Source organism: Cannabis sativa, chromosome 1, assembly GCF_029168945.1.
Source record: "Cannabis sativa cultivar Pink pepper isolate KNU-18-1 chromosome 1, ASM2916894v1, whole genome shotgun sequence".
NCBI lineage: Eukaryota > Viridiplantae > Streptophyta > Magnoliopsida > Rosales > Cannabaceae > Cannabis > Cannabis sativa.
In genome coordinates, this window is record NC_083601.1 from 9,184,866 (window position 1) to 9,197,502 (window position 12,637).

The 12,637-nt window shown below is 34.2% G+C and overlaps 1 non-coding gene across 1 annotated transcript; it reads right to left on the reverse strand.

Moving 5' to 3' along the window:
• Positions 1-11,913: 11,913 nt before the first annotated feature.
• On the reverse strand, positions 11,914-11,986 carry TRNAR-CCU (transfer RNA arginine (anticodon CCU)). Its single transcript has one exon. It is a non-coding gene; the product is annotated as a tRNA-Arg (tRNA).
• Positions 11,987-12,637: the final 651 nt, after the last annotated feature.

A 12,637-nucleotide genomic window follows, 5' to 3' on the forward strand; every position in this document is an offset into this window, starting at 1 on the left:
TTCTACCATGGAGGCAAAATACATAGCTGCGGCTGAAGCAGCTAAAGAGGTTGTCTGGCTTAGGAAGTTCTTCACTAGTCTTGGTGTGGTTCCTGGAATGGAAAAGCCTCTAGTCCTGCTTTGTGATAACAATGGACCTATAGCCAACAGTAAGGAACCTCGGAGCCACAAGAGAAGTAAGCATATAGAAAGAAAGTATCATATTATCAGAGAATATGTGGCAAGAGGGGATGTAGTGGTGGAGAAAGTGGACACGCAGGACAACTTAGCTGATCCATTCACCAAAGTCTTGGCAGTGACTGCATTCGAAAAGCACCGTCAGAATTTTGGATTAATTGAAATGTACTGATTTGTTTTATATTAGTGCAAGTGGGAGTTTGTTGGGTTTTATGCCCTAAATAAAACTCTATTTCAATGTAATCCAGATTATTCAATATCAATAAAGTAACAGAAGTATTTTTCATTCATTTGTGTATGTTTTGGTTCACTTAATCAATTGTTTGTCTATTTGATTTATAAATTCATCCAAACCCCTTTCACATACTTGATCATGTTTATTGTGTTGTCAACACAGTGGAAAGTAAACATGACTATGTGAATAAAGTATTCCTAGATTTATCAGAACACTGGGTTTTAGTGATATGATAATCTACAACAGAGTTTACTTGCATTTGGACAAATGCTATGTTCTTTCCAAAACATTGGTTAAAGTAAAGCTCAGGTTGGATGCATGGAGTATCCATTGGAATGGACCGATATTGAACTTTGAAATAGATTTATGAAACTTACTGTAAATATCTATTCAATTCAATATCACTAAGTTGATCCTAGATCACATGATCGAAATCCTGATATGATTAGGCTCTATTTCAAGAGTGCTATTCGTGTTCTTTGATTTGTTAGTTAAGCCTACTTTTTGGTCAGGGTAATACATACATTTTGGGAACACGGTAGTGCGATTGAGTGGGAGCGCTAACATAAATATGGAATCTATAGCTTCTGTCTGGCAAATAGTAAGCAAAGGGTGATTTCCTTCGAGCTTAACCAAACGAGATAAATGATTGAGTACTCATTTCACTTAGTTGAAATATCATTTATACAGGGTTAAGTGTTTTAAGGATAAAATACATTGTAGGCTGTTACGGTAATTTAGTCCCTTTACAGTGTAAATCATCCATATAGAGGATCATTGATCACATTAGGATTATAACAATGGATAACTAATGATGTGTCTATATGGTAGAACATATAGGGCATTCTATATACTGAGAGTGCAATTATGAGTTCTATGTGTGGATTTAACGAAGAATGAATAAGTCAGTGAATTTAAGTAGTAAATTCTAGATCTGCTTATTGGATGCTCGGATATATAGACCCATGGTCCCCCCACTAGTTGAGATAATATTACTTGTAAGACTCAATTAATTGATTTTAATTAATCAATTATAATTCTCAAGATAGACTGTGTCTATTTGAGAATTTATCACTTATTAAGGGCAAAACAGTAAATAGAGATTTTGAAGGGCATATTTATTAATTAGGAAACTTTAATTTGTTTTATTATTAATAAAATAAATGACAATATATTATTTGATAATTATTTTTAATTATAAAATAATTAGATTTGACATTTATGTGGTTGAACAAAGGAATTGACAGTTTTTGACAAAACAGGAAACTATCAATGTAGGAAAAGGAAAGTTGGAAAAGTGGCAAGCCTTGTTTCCACAATGCCTAGGCCGGCCACTCAAGCTTCCTTTTCTCATTGATTTTTTCAATTTTAAATGTCAATTAATTCAATCATAGCTCTGGGTGGTCTTCTATAAATAGAAGGCAAAGGCTTCAGTTTTCAACAACACATTCACAACATTATTCTGACAGAATTTTCTCTCTCAAAATTCTCTCTGAGCCACCACCCTCTCTCTCTCTATTCCTTCACTGTTTTGAAATCTATAAGTGTTAGAGTAGTGCCCACACACATCAAGTAATACCTCAATCATAGTGAGGAAGGCTGTGTAGAATTCAGAAACAACAAAGAAGGACTATCGGGCTCAGATCTTGATTATACTCTGCTACAGAAAGGAATCAAGGGTTAGAGATCTGAGTGGGAGGAGACATATATTCTGCTGCACCCAATGTAAGATTACTGATACTTTTATGTGTTTAATTTTCCATGGTTTTAGAAGTTCATATCTAGGTTGTTAAATCAACATACTTGTGAGTAGATCTAAGTTCCTGGTAAAATAACTTCCAACAATACGTACATTTTGGGAACACGGTAGTGCAATTGAGTGGGAGCGCTAACATAAACATGGAATCTATAGCTTCTATCTAGCGAATAGTAAGTAAAGGATGATCTCCTTCGAGCTTGACCAAACGAAAATAAATGGTGGAGTACTCATTTCACATAGCTGAAATATCATTTATACGGGGTTAAGTGTTTTAAGGATAAAATACATTGTAGGGTGTAACGGTAATCTAATCCCTTTACAGTGTAGATCATTCATATAGAGGATCATTGATCAAATTAGGATTATAACAATGGATAACTAATGACGTGTCTATTGGAATTTATTTTACCAGGATCTTAGATCTACTCACAAGTATGTTTATTAACACCCTAAATATGAACTTTCTAAAACGATGTAATAAACACATATAAAGTTTAAGAAACCTTACATTGGGTGCAGCGGAATATAATGACTCCTTCCGTTCAGATATCTAGCCCTTGATTCCTTTCTGTAGCAGAGCATTATCAATATCTGAACCTGGATCTCTTTCTCTGAATCTTTGATGCTGAAACTCCTTCTTGCTGAAAGTCTTTCTTCACAATCTTCCTCACTATGATTGGGGTATCACTTGCTGTGTGTGGGCACGACTCATACACTAAGGATTTCGAAATTCAAGAGGAAGAGAGAGAGAGTGGGTTCGGCCAAAGATAGGGAGAGAGAAGGCTCAGGTTTTTCTGATTCAGAAAGTGTCAGAAAAAAGTGTAATTTTCCTAAAGCCTTCACTATCTATTTATAGCATTCCACTAGGGTTAGGTTTGAATTATTTGGCATTAAAATAATGAAAATATCAGAGGGAAAACCCTACAAAAGTGGCCGGCCCTATACATGTGGATTTGGGCCTCACTTTTTGCAATTTTGCAGTTTTATCTTTTCTGCATCTGATTTTCTCAAAAACGCCAATTTTCTAATTCAACCATTTAAATGCCAATTCTAACTATTTAATAACTATAAATAATTATTAAATAATATTGTCATTTATCATATTTATTAATTGAACCATACAAAGTATCATAATTAACAAATATGCCCCTATAAACTCTTTCTTTACAATTTCGCCCTTACTTAGTGAAAAATTCACAAATAGACATAGTCTAATTTGAGAATTATAATTGATTAATCAAAACCAATTATATGAGTGTTACAAGCAATATTATCTCAACTAGTTCGGGGACCATGGGTCTATATAACCGAGCTTCCAATAAGTAGATCAAGAATTTAGCACTAAAATTCACTAACTTATTAATTCTTCGTTGAATCCACGCATAGAACTTAGAATTGCACTCTCAGTTATATAGAATGCTCTATATGTTCCACCATATAGACACATCATTAGTTATCCATTGTTATAATCCTAATGTGATCAATGATCATCTATATGAATGATCTACACTGTAAAGGGATTAGATTACCGTAACACCCTACAATGTATTTTATCCTTAAAACACTTGACCCCGTATAAATGATATTTCAGCTTATGTGAAATGAGTACTCCACCATTTATGTTCGTTTGGTCAAGCTCGAAGGAGATTATCCTTTGCTTACTATTCGCCAGATAGAAGATATAGATTCCATGTTTATGATAGCACTCCCACTCAATTGCATTACCGTGTTCCCAAAATGTACGTATCACCCTGACCTAAAAGTAGGCTTAACTAACAAATCAAAGAACACGAATAGCCTTTCAAGATTGAGCCTAATCATAACAGGATTAAGATCATTTGATCTAGGATCAACTAGGCGATATTGACTTGAATAGATATTACGGTAAGTTTAATAAATCTAAGTCAAAGTTCAATATCGGTCCCTTCCGATGCATACTCCATGCATCCAACCTGAGCTTTACTTTAACCAATGCTCTGGAAAGAACATAGCACTTCTCCAAATGCAAGTAAACTCTGTTGTAGATTATCATATCAGTAAAACCCTATGTCTGATAAATCTAGGAAACTTTATTCACATAGTCATGTTTACTTTCCAATGTGTTGACGGCACAATAAACAGGATCAAGTATGTGAAAAGGGTTTCAGATGAATTTATACATTATATACATATAATCATGAAATAAATCATGTGAACCATGCAACATTAAATGTTATTTCTGATCTATATTAATAAGTAAATCTGATTATATTGAAATGAGTTTTATTTAGGGCATACAACCCAACAGTGTCTATATGGTGGAACATATAGAGCATTCTATATACTGAGAGTGTAATTCTAAGTTCTATGCGTGGATTCAACGAAGAATTAATAAGACAGTGAATTTAGGTTATAAATTCTTGATCTGCTTATTGGAAGCTCGGTTATATAGACCCATGGTCCCCCCACTAGTTGAGACAATATTACTTGTAAGACTCATTTAATTTGTTTTGATTAATCAATTATAATTCTCAAATTAGACTATGTCTATTTGTGAATTTTTCACTAAGTAAGGGCGAAATGTAAAGAAAGAGTTTTTAGGGCATATTTGTTAATTATGATACTTTGTATGGTTCAATTAATAAATATGATAAATGACAATATTATTTAATAATTATTTATAGTTATTAAATAGTTAGAATTGGCATTTAAATGGTTGAATTTGAAAATTGGCGTTTTTGAGAAAATGAGATGCAGAAATGATAAAACTGCAAAATTGCAAAAAGTGAGGCCCAAATCCACATAGCCATGGCCGGCCACTTTTATAGGCTTTATCATCTGATATTTTCATTATTTTAATGCCAAATAATTCAAACCTAACCCTAGGTGGAATGCTATAAATAGATAGTGAAGGCTTCAGGAAATTTACACTTTTTCCTTCAGAGAAAAATCTGAGCCTTCTCTTTCTAAACCCTAGCCGCCACCTTCATACTGTTCTTCTTCCTTCAACAATTTCGAACCTCTTAGTGATAGAGTAGTGCCCACACACAGCAAGTGATACCTCAATTATAGTGAGGAAGATCGTGAAGAAAGATATTCAACAAGAAGGAGTTTCAGCACTAAAGAAAGGAGAGAAAGAGATCCAGGTTCAGATCTTGATAATACTCTGCGACAGAAAGGATACAAGGGTTAGAGATCTGAACAGAATGAGACATAATATTCCGCTGCACCCAATGTAAGGTTTCTCATACTTTATATGTGTTTATTTTATAATCGTTTTAGAAGTTCATATTTAGGATGTTAATCAACATACTTGTGAGTAGATCTAAGATCTTGGTAAAATAATTTCCAACACAGGGATACTCACAAAGAGAAGGAATAGACTACCATGAAATTTTCTCTCTTGTAGTCAAACATACATCTATCAAAATCTTGCTAAGTCTTGTTGCAAGTGAAGACCTTGAACTTGAACAGTTAGATGTTAAGACTGCTTTTCTACATGGAGATCTGGATGAGGAGATCTACATGAAGCAGCTTGAAGGGTATGAAGAAGAAGGAAAGGAAGATCATGTGTTTCTACTGAATAGATCTCTCTATGGTCTCTATCAGTCTCCAAGGCAATGGTATAGAAGATTTGATGAGTTTGTCACCAAGATTAGTTTCAAAAGAAGTTCATATGACAGTTGTGTGTATGTAAAGAACTCAAGAGATTTGGTATACCTACTCCTTTATGTTGATAATATGCTTATTGCAAGCAAACAAATGGGAGAAATTAACAAGGTTAAACAAGCTTTGAGTAAGGAATTTGACATGAAGGACTTGGGGTCAGCTAAGAAGATACTTGGAATAGAGATTTTCAGAGATAGAAATCAAAGGCAACTTAGACTATCTCAGAAAGGATACATCAACAAAATCCTAAATCGATTTGGATTTGCTGATGTGAAATCTGTTTCCACTCCCATAAGCCAACAGTTTCGATTGTCTTGCTCTCAAAATCCTTCCACTGATGAAGACAAAAGCTACATGGAGTCTGTGCCTTACACTAGTCTTGTAGGGAGTCTCATGTATCTTATGGTCTGTAATAGACCTGATTTATGCTATGGGGTTAGCATAGTAAGCAGGTTCATGAAAGAACCAGGGATCGAGCATTGGAAGGCTGTGAAATGGATTGTTAAATACTTAAAAGGAACTACAAATGTTGGCCTGGTTTATGGACAAAACAACAACAACAATAACTCTGATGTAATGGGATTTGTCGACTCAGACTATGCTGGAGACATTGATTCGAGAATATCTCAAACTGGATACACATTTCAAATGAGAGGCTGCACTATAAGTTGGAAGGCAAATCTCCAATCTGTTGTTGCATTGTCAACAACAGAAGCTGAATATATTGCCTGCACTGAAGCAGTGAAGGAAGCTCTTTGGCTTAAGGGCATCACTAAGGAACTTGGCAATGATCAAAGATCAATTCCTATATTCTGTGATAGCCAAAGTGCTCTCCATCTAAGTGGAAATCAAGTCTTCCATGAGAGGACCAAACACATAGATGTGAGACTCCATTTCATCAAAGATACAATCAATGAAGGGAAGGTGAAGCTTCTCAAAGTTTCATCTACTGGCAATCCAGCAGACATGCTTACTAAAGCTCTTCCCTGTGATAAGTTTAAGCATTTCTTGAACATGCTTTCTATCTCATCTTTATGATAATTGTCTGTTACCATCGACATTAGTAGTCAAGGTGTAGAGAATTCTTATTTTCTGGTTTACCTAAACTAATGTCATGACAGTTATTATAGGTAGTTAGTTAGCCTAGGTGTCACATTCTAATAGGTTAGTTACTGTTAGTTTGTTGCTGGCAGTTAATGTTAGTTACTACTCTTATTTTTGTAAACTCTTGTTCTATAAAAGGGTATGTAACTCAATTCTTTAAACTGTTGTAATTGACACCATTACTGAAATAATACAATAACAGAGCATTGCTCTTTTGCTACTGTGTTAAGTGCTCTAGTTTTGATTAAAACACATTTTAGGTTCATTCTTGTGTGGTTGATTGATGTTGAACCGTAGTGGACTTGTGTAACATTTGGCAAAATCAAAAACACTCTCTTTAATTTCATTTTTCAACTAACTTAGAGAAATTGAAATTGATGGAACCTTTTGCATCTAATTAGTTCTTGGTTTTTCAAACATGGCAGACAATCATCGCAAGAACCATAGAAAAGACATGCTTACGAATAAAGGATAGACACGATCTAGAGATCTATCTCAATAATCTATCAATGTTCCTAACCTATAACGAAATCATGATAGACCCAAACACACAACTATATAGTGAGAATCAAATAATAAGTGTTCCACATATTCAACATCTAAACCACAAATAGGGTAGGAGTATCTTGACAGATGTTAAATCCCAGAAGTCTCTCTTTAGTTTGTAATCTATCAAGCATTATTGCTAACCAAAAAGTAACTTTGTGTTTAGAAATATTAAATTAATCCCATACCTGACCATACCATTTCACCTTCTCTCCTTCAGGATGAAAAGTCTTAATTATATCCAAACCCAATGGAATAGCTGCCATTTGCAAATTTGTGCTCGGTTAGAATACATTGAATTTTCTATTTAACTTTGACGATTTGCCGCCAATACCAACTACTTTTCATGGTGGATTTATAACTCCACCCATTTCCATTCCTCAAATAAATATTGTTAATTAACCTTTTTCACCCAAAGAATGTCTTGTTTCATTGCTACAGCCCACACATACACTACTACAAAAGATCCAATTTGCGTCGGACAACACATCTAGCCAAAATGATTGATTGACGCAAAAAATAGGTGGATATTTTGTGCTTCAGTAGATAATCGAAGCTAATGAAACTAATTAGCATCAGCTAATACACCAATACTAAAAGAGAAATCGAGGAAAAAAGTGAAAAATTTACAAATTATCTTTTACATTTTTCTTCAGTAAAAAAAGATATCAATTTCTTTGGCTTCGATTGTAAACAAAGGTTGAAAAATTTGCGACTGATATCCACCGAAGTAAAACAATTTAATTTGTGTAATAACCCCATCATCCACCGCCCAACCCTCCCTCTAAGTGTAAAAATAGGCGGTACTTTTTTCACAAATTCCTGCTCAGTGTAAATACTTTACTCTAACTCTCTATTTCCCCCCCTTCTTTTCTCTAACTCTCCATTTTGTTCAGAAGATTGTACTGAAAATGGAAAAAGTAGAAACCTAAAACCAGTGAGACCAAAAGCCAACAACCATGCATGAATCAACTTCCACCTCGACCTCATCCCCGGTGAGATGATTTTGACTTCCTCTCTCTCTGTGTTATACTTTGATCTTATCCCCGATGAGATTCTAACTTCCTCCCTCTCTCTCAGTTCGACTTCAACCTTGTCATCGTCGGTGCCAACCAATGACCAACCACGGTTTATTTTTCCTCTCTCTCTCTCTCTCTCTCTCTCTCTCTATATATATATATATATATCTATCTCTCTCTTAATTCGTTTCCCCTCTCTTTTCTGTTCTCATTTTGGTTATTCCCTTGCTCATAGACGAGTCAACGACGACAGCTCCTCCCTCAATCACAGGCGGCAAGGCTATAACTCCTCCCTTATGCAGACAATAAAAGCAACGAGTATGGATTTTCATCTATTTGGTGTTTTGTTTCTTTTTATTATTATTTCAATGTTGTGTTTTTGACTATGTTGAGAGTAAGGATGAATTTTTTGAGTGATTTTGGAAAATTTAGCCTGGATTTTTGTTTAGAGATTTTTGTATTGATTCTTAAAGTAGAATTGATAGGTTGAATTGTATCGATTTTGAATATGGGTGTGGTTAGGTCATTGAATGATTTATATGTTTGGGTTATTTTGAGTAGTTGTATTTTTCTTGTCTAAGAGTAAATTGGTAAATTGTATTAGAGGAAATGGTGAAGAACAACAGAGAATAGAGAAAGTTTGTATATTTCTCATACTTCAACTCATACTAGTGTGTTGAATAGGGTGATGAGGGTCGTTGATGTATGAGAAAATACAATCGAAGTACAAGTGCACAGTGCTCTAATGGTTCTTATTTATGGTTAGATTTATGATGACATTCATCATAAAATGTCATAGAGAGGAGACAGTTGTTCATTGGCTTCTCATTTCAATTTTGAGATTGATTATAGACTAACCATTTCAATTTTGTTAGTTTGAGATAGGAGTTGTGTTGTTTGAGCTCCTAGATAATTTTAAAGGTTCTACATTTTGGTTTATGTATATTAGGTTAGCATTTGAGATTTCTAAGCTTGAAATGATTGGATTTTCTTGTTTACTTGTTCTACAAGGGTTTAGATAGGGGGCCATGCGAGATTTTTCGGACAATCCCTGTCCTAATGAACGTGCAGACCGAGAGATCACTCGTGTCCGCGCGCACACGTGGGCATCCCTTTCCTGATTTTTTTCGATTTTCAAAAAATTATAACTAATTCAAATAAAATCGAAATTAAATTCTGTAAAAAAAAAAATAAATTGCTTAATTTTTTCTATACTATCCAAGAAAAATAATTCTAGAACGAAATTGTAATTATTTTACATAAAAATTTCGCAAACATCAATTAATCATCAATAAATACATAGATTAACATTAATCACATCCAAATCACACATACATCGTTTTAAATCCATATTTCTTGAAAGTAAATCAATTTCCATGGCTCTGAGACCAATTATTGGAATATATTTTACCAGGATCTAGATTTACTAACAAGTATGTTTTTAACATCCTAAATATAAACTTCTAAAATGATGAAAATTAAACACATATAAAGTATGAGAAACCTTACATTGGAAGTATAGAAATAAGTAGTTTTGGAATAACAAACCTCCCTCAATCAATGATGTTGTTTTGTCCGCTTCTGTTTCTCTTGATCAATGGAAGAAAGCTCAGTGTAAATTGTCTTAATCATAAACCTTAATAGGATCACATGATGATAGTGCTAAGCTTTGGGCTTCACCTGTTTCAAACACAATCAATGTAAATATTGATGTAAGCTTTGGGCTTCACTTGTTTCAAACACAATCAATGTAAATATTGATGCAACAATATTAAATTCTGAGAGGAAATTTGGCTATGGGATTGCTAAAAAAGATGATATTGGGTCTTTAATTAAGGCTAAAAGTTTTTGCTACAGTGGATAGTATTCTGCCAAAGTGGTAGAAGTTTTGGGCATGAATGAAGCTCTTTCTTGGGTGCTATCTTCTAATTGGCAACATGTGGTCATTAAACGTAATAGTCTTCTCACTGTTTAAGCTATCTGTAGTAATGTTCACATGTCTTCTGTTTTTTAGCTTTTAGTCAAAGACTGTCAAGCATTATTATCTTTTTTTTGTAATGTTCAATTATTGTTTATCAAACAATCTGCAAATCGAGTAGCTTACTACGTTGCTAGAAGCACTCGGTTCTTTTATGATGGTAGCATTCTAGTACAAAAGTCAGAATTCACGACGGTCCTAAAAATGCTTTTTCTGGGGAACTGTCGCTAAAAAAATTAACTATTTAAAATCGTCAGGAAAATTTAGTATTTCCGACGGTTTATAACATTAATTACAGGAATAGGCGACGGTTTTAATTGGACTTCGTAAATTGATTGGGCCTTTATACCCGATGGTTTAAAACCATCGCCTATAGTATAGGCCACAGTTTTAAACTGCCGGGTATAAGGACCCAATAAAAAATCGTTACCTATTTCTCGCCACATTTCTCACATGCCCACCTACTTCTTTTCTATGTCCCACATGCCCACATATTTCTTCTCCATTTCCCACACCCTAAAATAAAAATCTTAACTCTCCAAAACCCACCCACGCCTCCGTACCATCGCCCTCCTCTCTCGCCGTCTTCCTCCCTCTCTCGATCTCTCTTTCTTCTTGTCTCTTTCGTCCATCGATCTCCACCCACCCCTCCTCCCGTTGGTCTCCCTCTCCTCTCCGTCGCATATGTCGGACCACCACCACCTTTCGTCGGTGTCCCTGTCATCTCCGTCTCATACGTCGGACCACCACAACCTCCCGTCCGTCTTCCTCTCTCTCTTTCTCTCTCTCCGAGCTCGCTATAAATACATTTATTTATTTACTTTTTTTATTTATTATATATATTTATTTTGTTATTGTATAAATTTAATTAATTAGTTGTTATTGTAATAAAATTAATTAGTTGTTTTATTTTAATTTAAGTAAAATTATAAAACTAATGCAGGAAAAAAAATAGAGGAAAATTTAATGGCAGAAAAATCTTTTTTTTCTTTTTATTTTTACATTCCCGACGGTTTAAAACTGTCGCCTATAACAGGGTATAGGCGACGGTTTTAAATCGTCGGGAAGTCCATATTAGCGACGAAAAACCGTCGCCTATTTTGCCATTTTACGACAGTCGTATAGGCGACGGTTATAGAAACCGACATGAATACTTTAAACGACTGTTTAAAAAAGTTAAAAAAATTTTGTACTCCAATGGAGCTTCTTACTCTTTTGTACTCTGAATATTCTCATTAATGAAATTTTTTATTAAAATAAAAAAAAAAAAAAAAAAAAAAAGTTAGTGTTATTCTTCTTTTTTAAATAAAACATTCTAATTAATATCCTTTTTTCTATTGAAAGGAATATACTAACTTATTATTATTGATTTTTTTCAAAAAAAAAAAATCACGCTGAAAAGTCAAAAGATGTATAATGTACATGATTTGGGTTAAAAAATAATTGACGCGCCAGATAGGGGTCGAACCTACGACCTTCTGCTTAGGAAACAGACGCTCTATCCACTGAGCTACAGGCGCTTAGTTTGATTCAACAACAATGAAAATTTTATTTAACCTAATAACATTTAATAAAAGCCGTTAATTGGCACCGACAGAATAACCACTTTCTTTTGCTTGTTAACTCAATATCTCTAATCTATTTCGGATTCATGTATCCAAGTCCAACTATTGATACATCTCTTGGGAATCCTTCACATGCCAATGGTGGCCTGCCTCTGGCCTTGACAAACTTTTGTGATGGGCCTCTTTTCGTAGGTTTGGGTTTGGCCTATGGATCTTAATCGGACTATCCTAAGAAAAAAGACAACATATGGCCGAAACGGATCCATCCAAGATTGGTTGGTTTATCCGATTCACAAAACCCAAAAGTTATATTTTTAATTTACGGTATAAATACTTAAATATAATTTTTTGTTGCAAACAAATGCTCGAGTTTAATTTTGGCGGTAATAATACATAAGTTATAATTCTGGAACTTCTATAGGTACTTAACTGTTAAGTGTTAAGTAAATTACCACGTGACAATCCCTCATTGGTCCAGATCATGAAATTTTATTTTTTTTTAATAAAAAATAATTTAAATATACCAATAAGAAAAATAACACGTGAATAATACTTCACAGTCAACTGCAGCTACCTACAAAATCTAGAAATGTAACTTAGTTATTA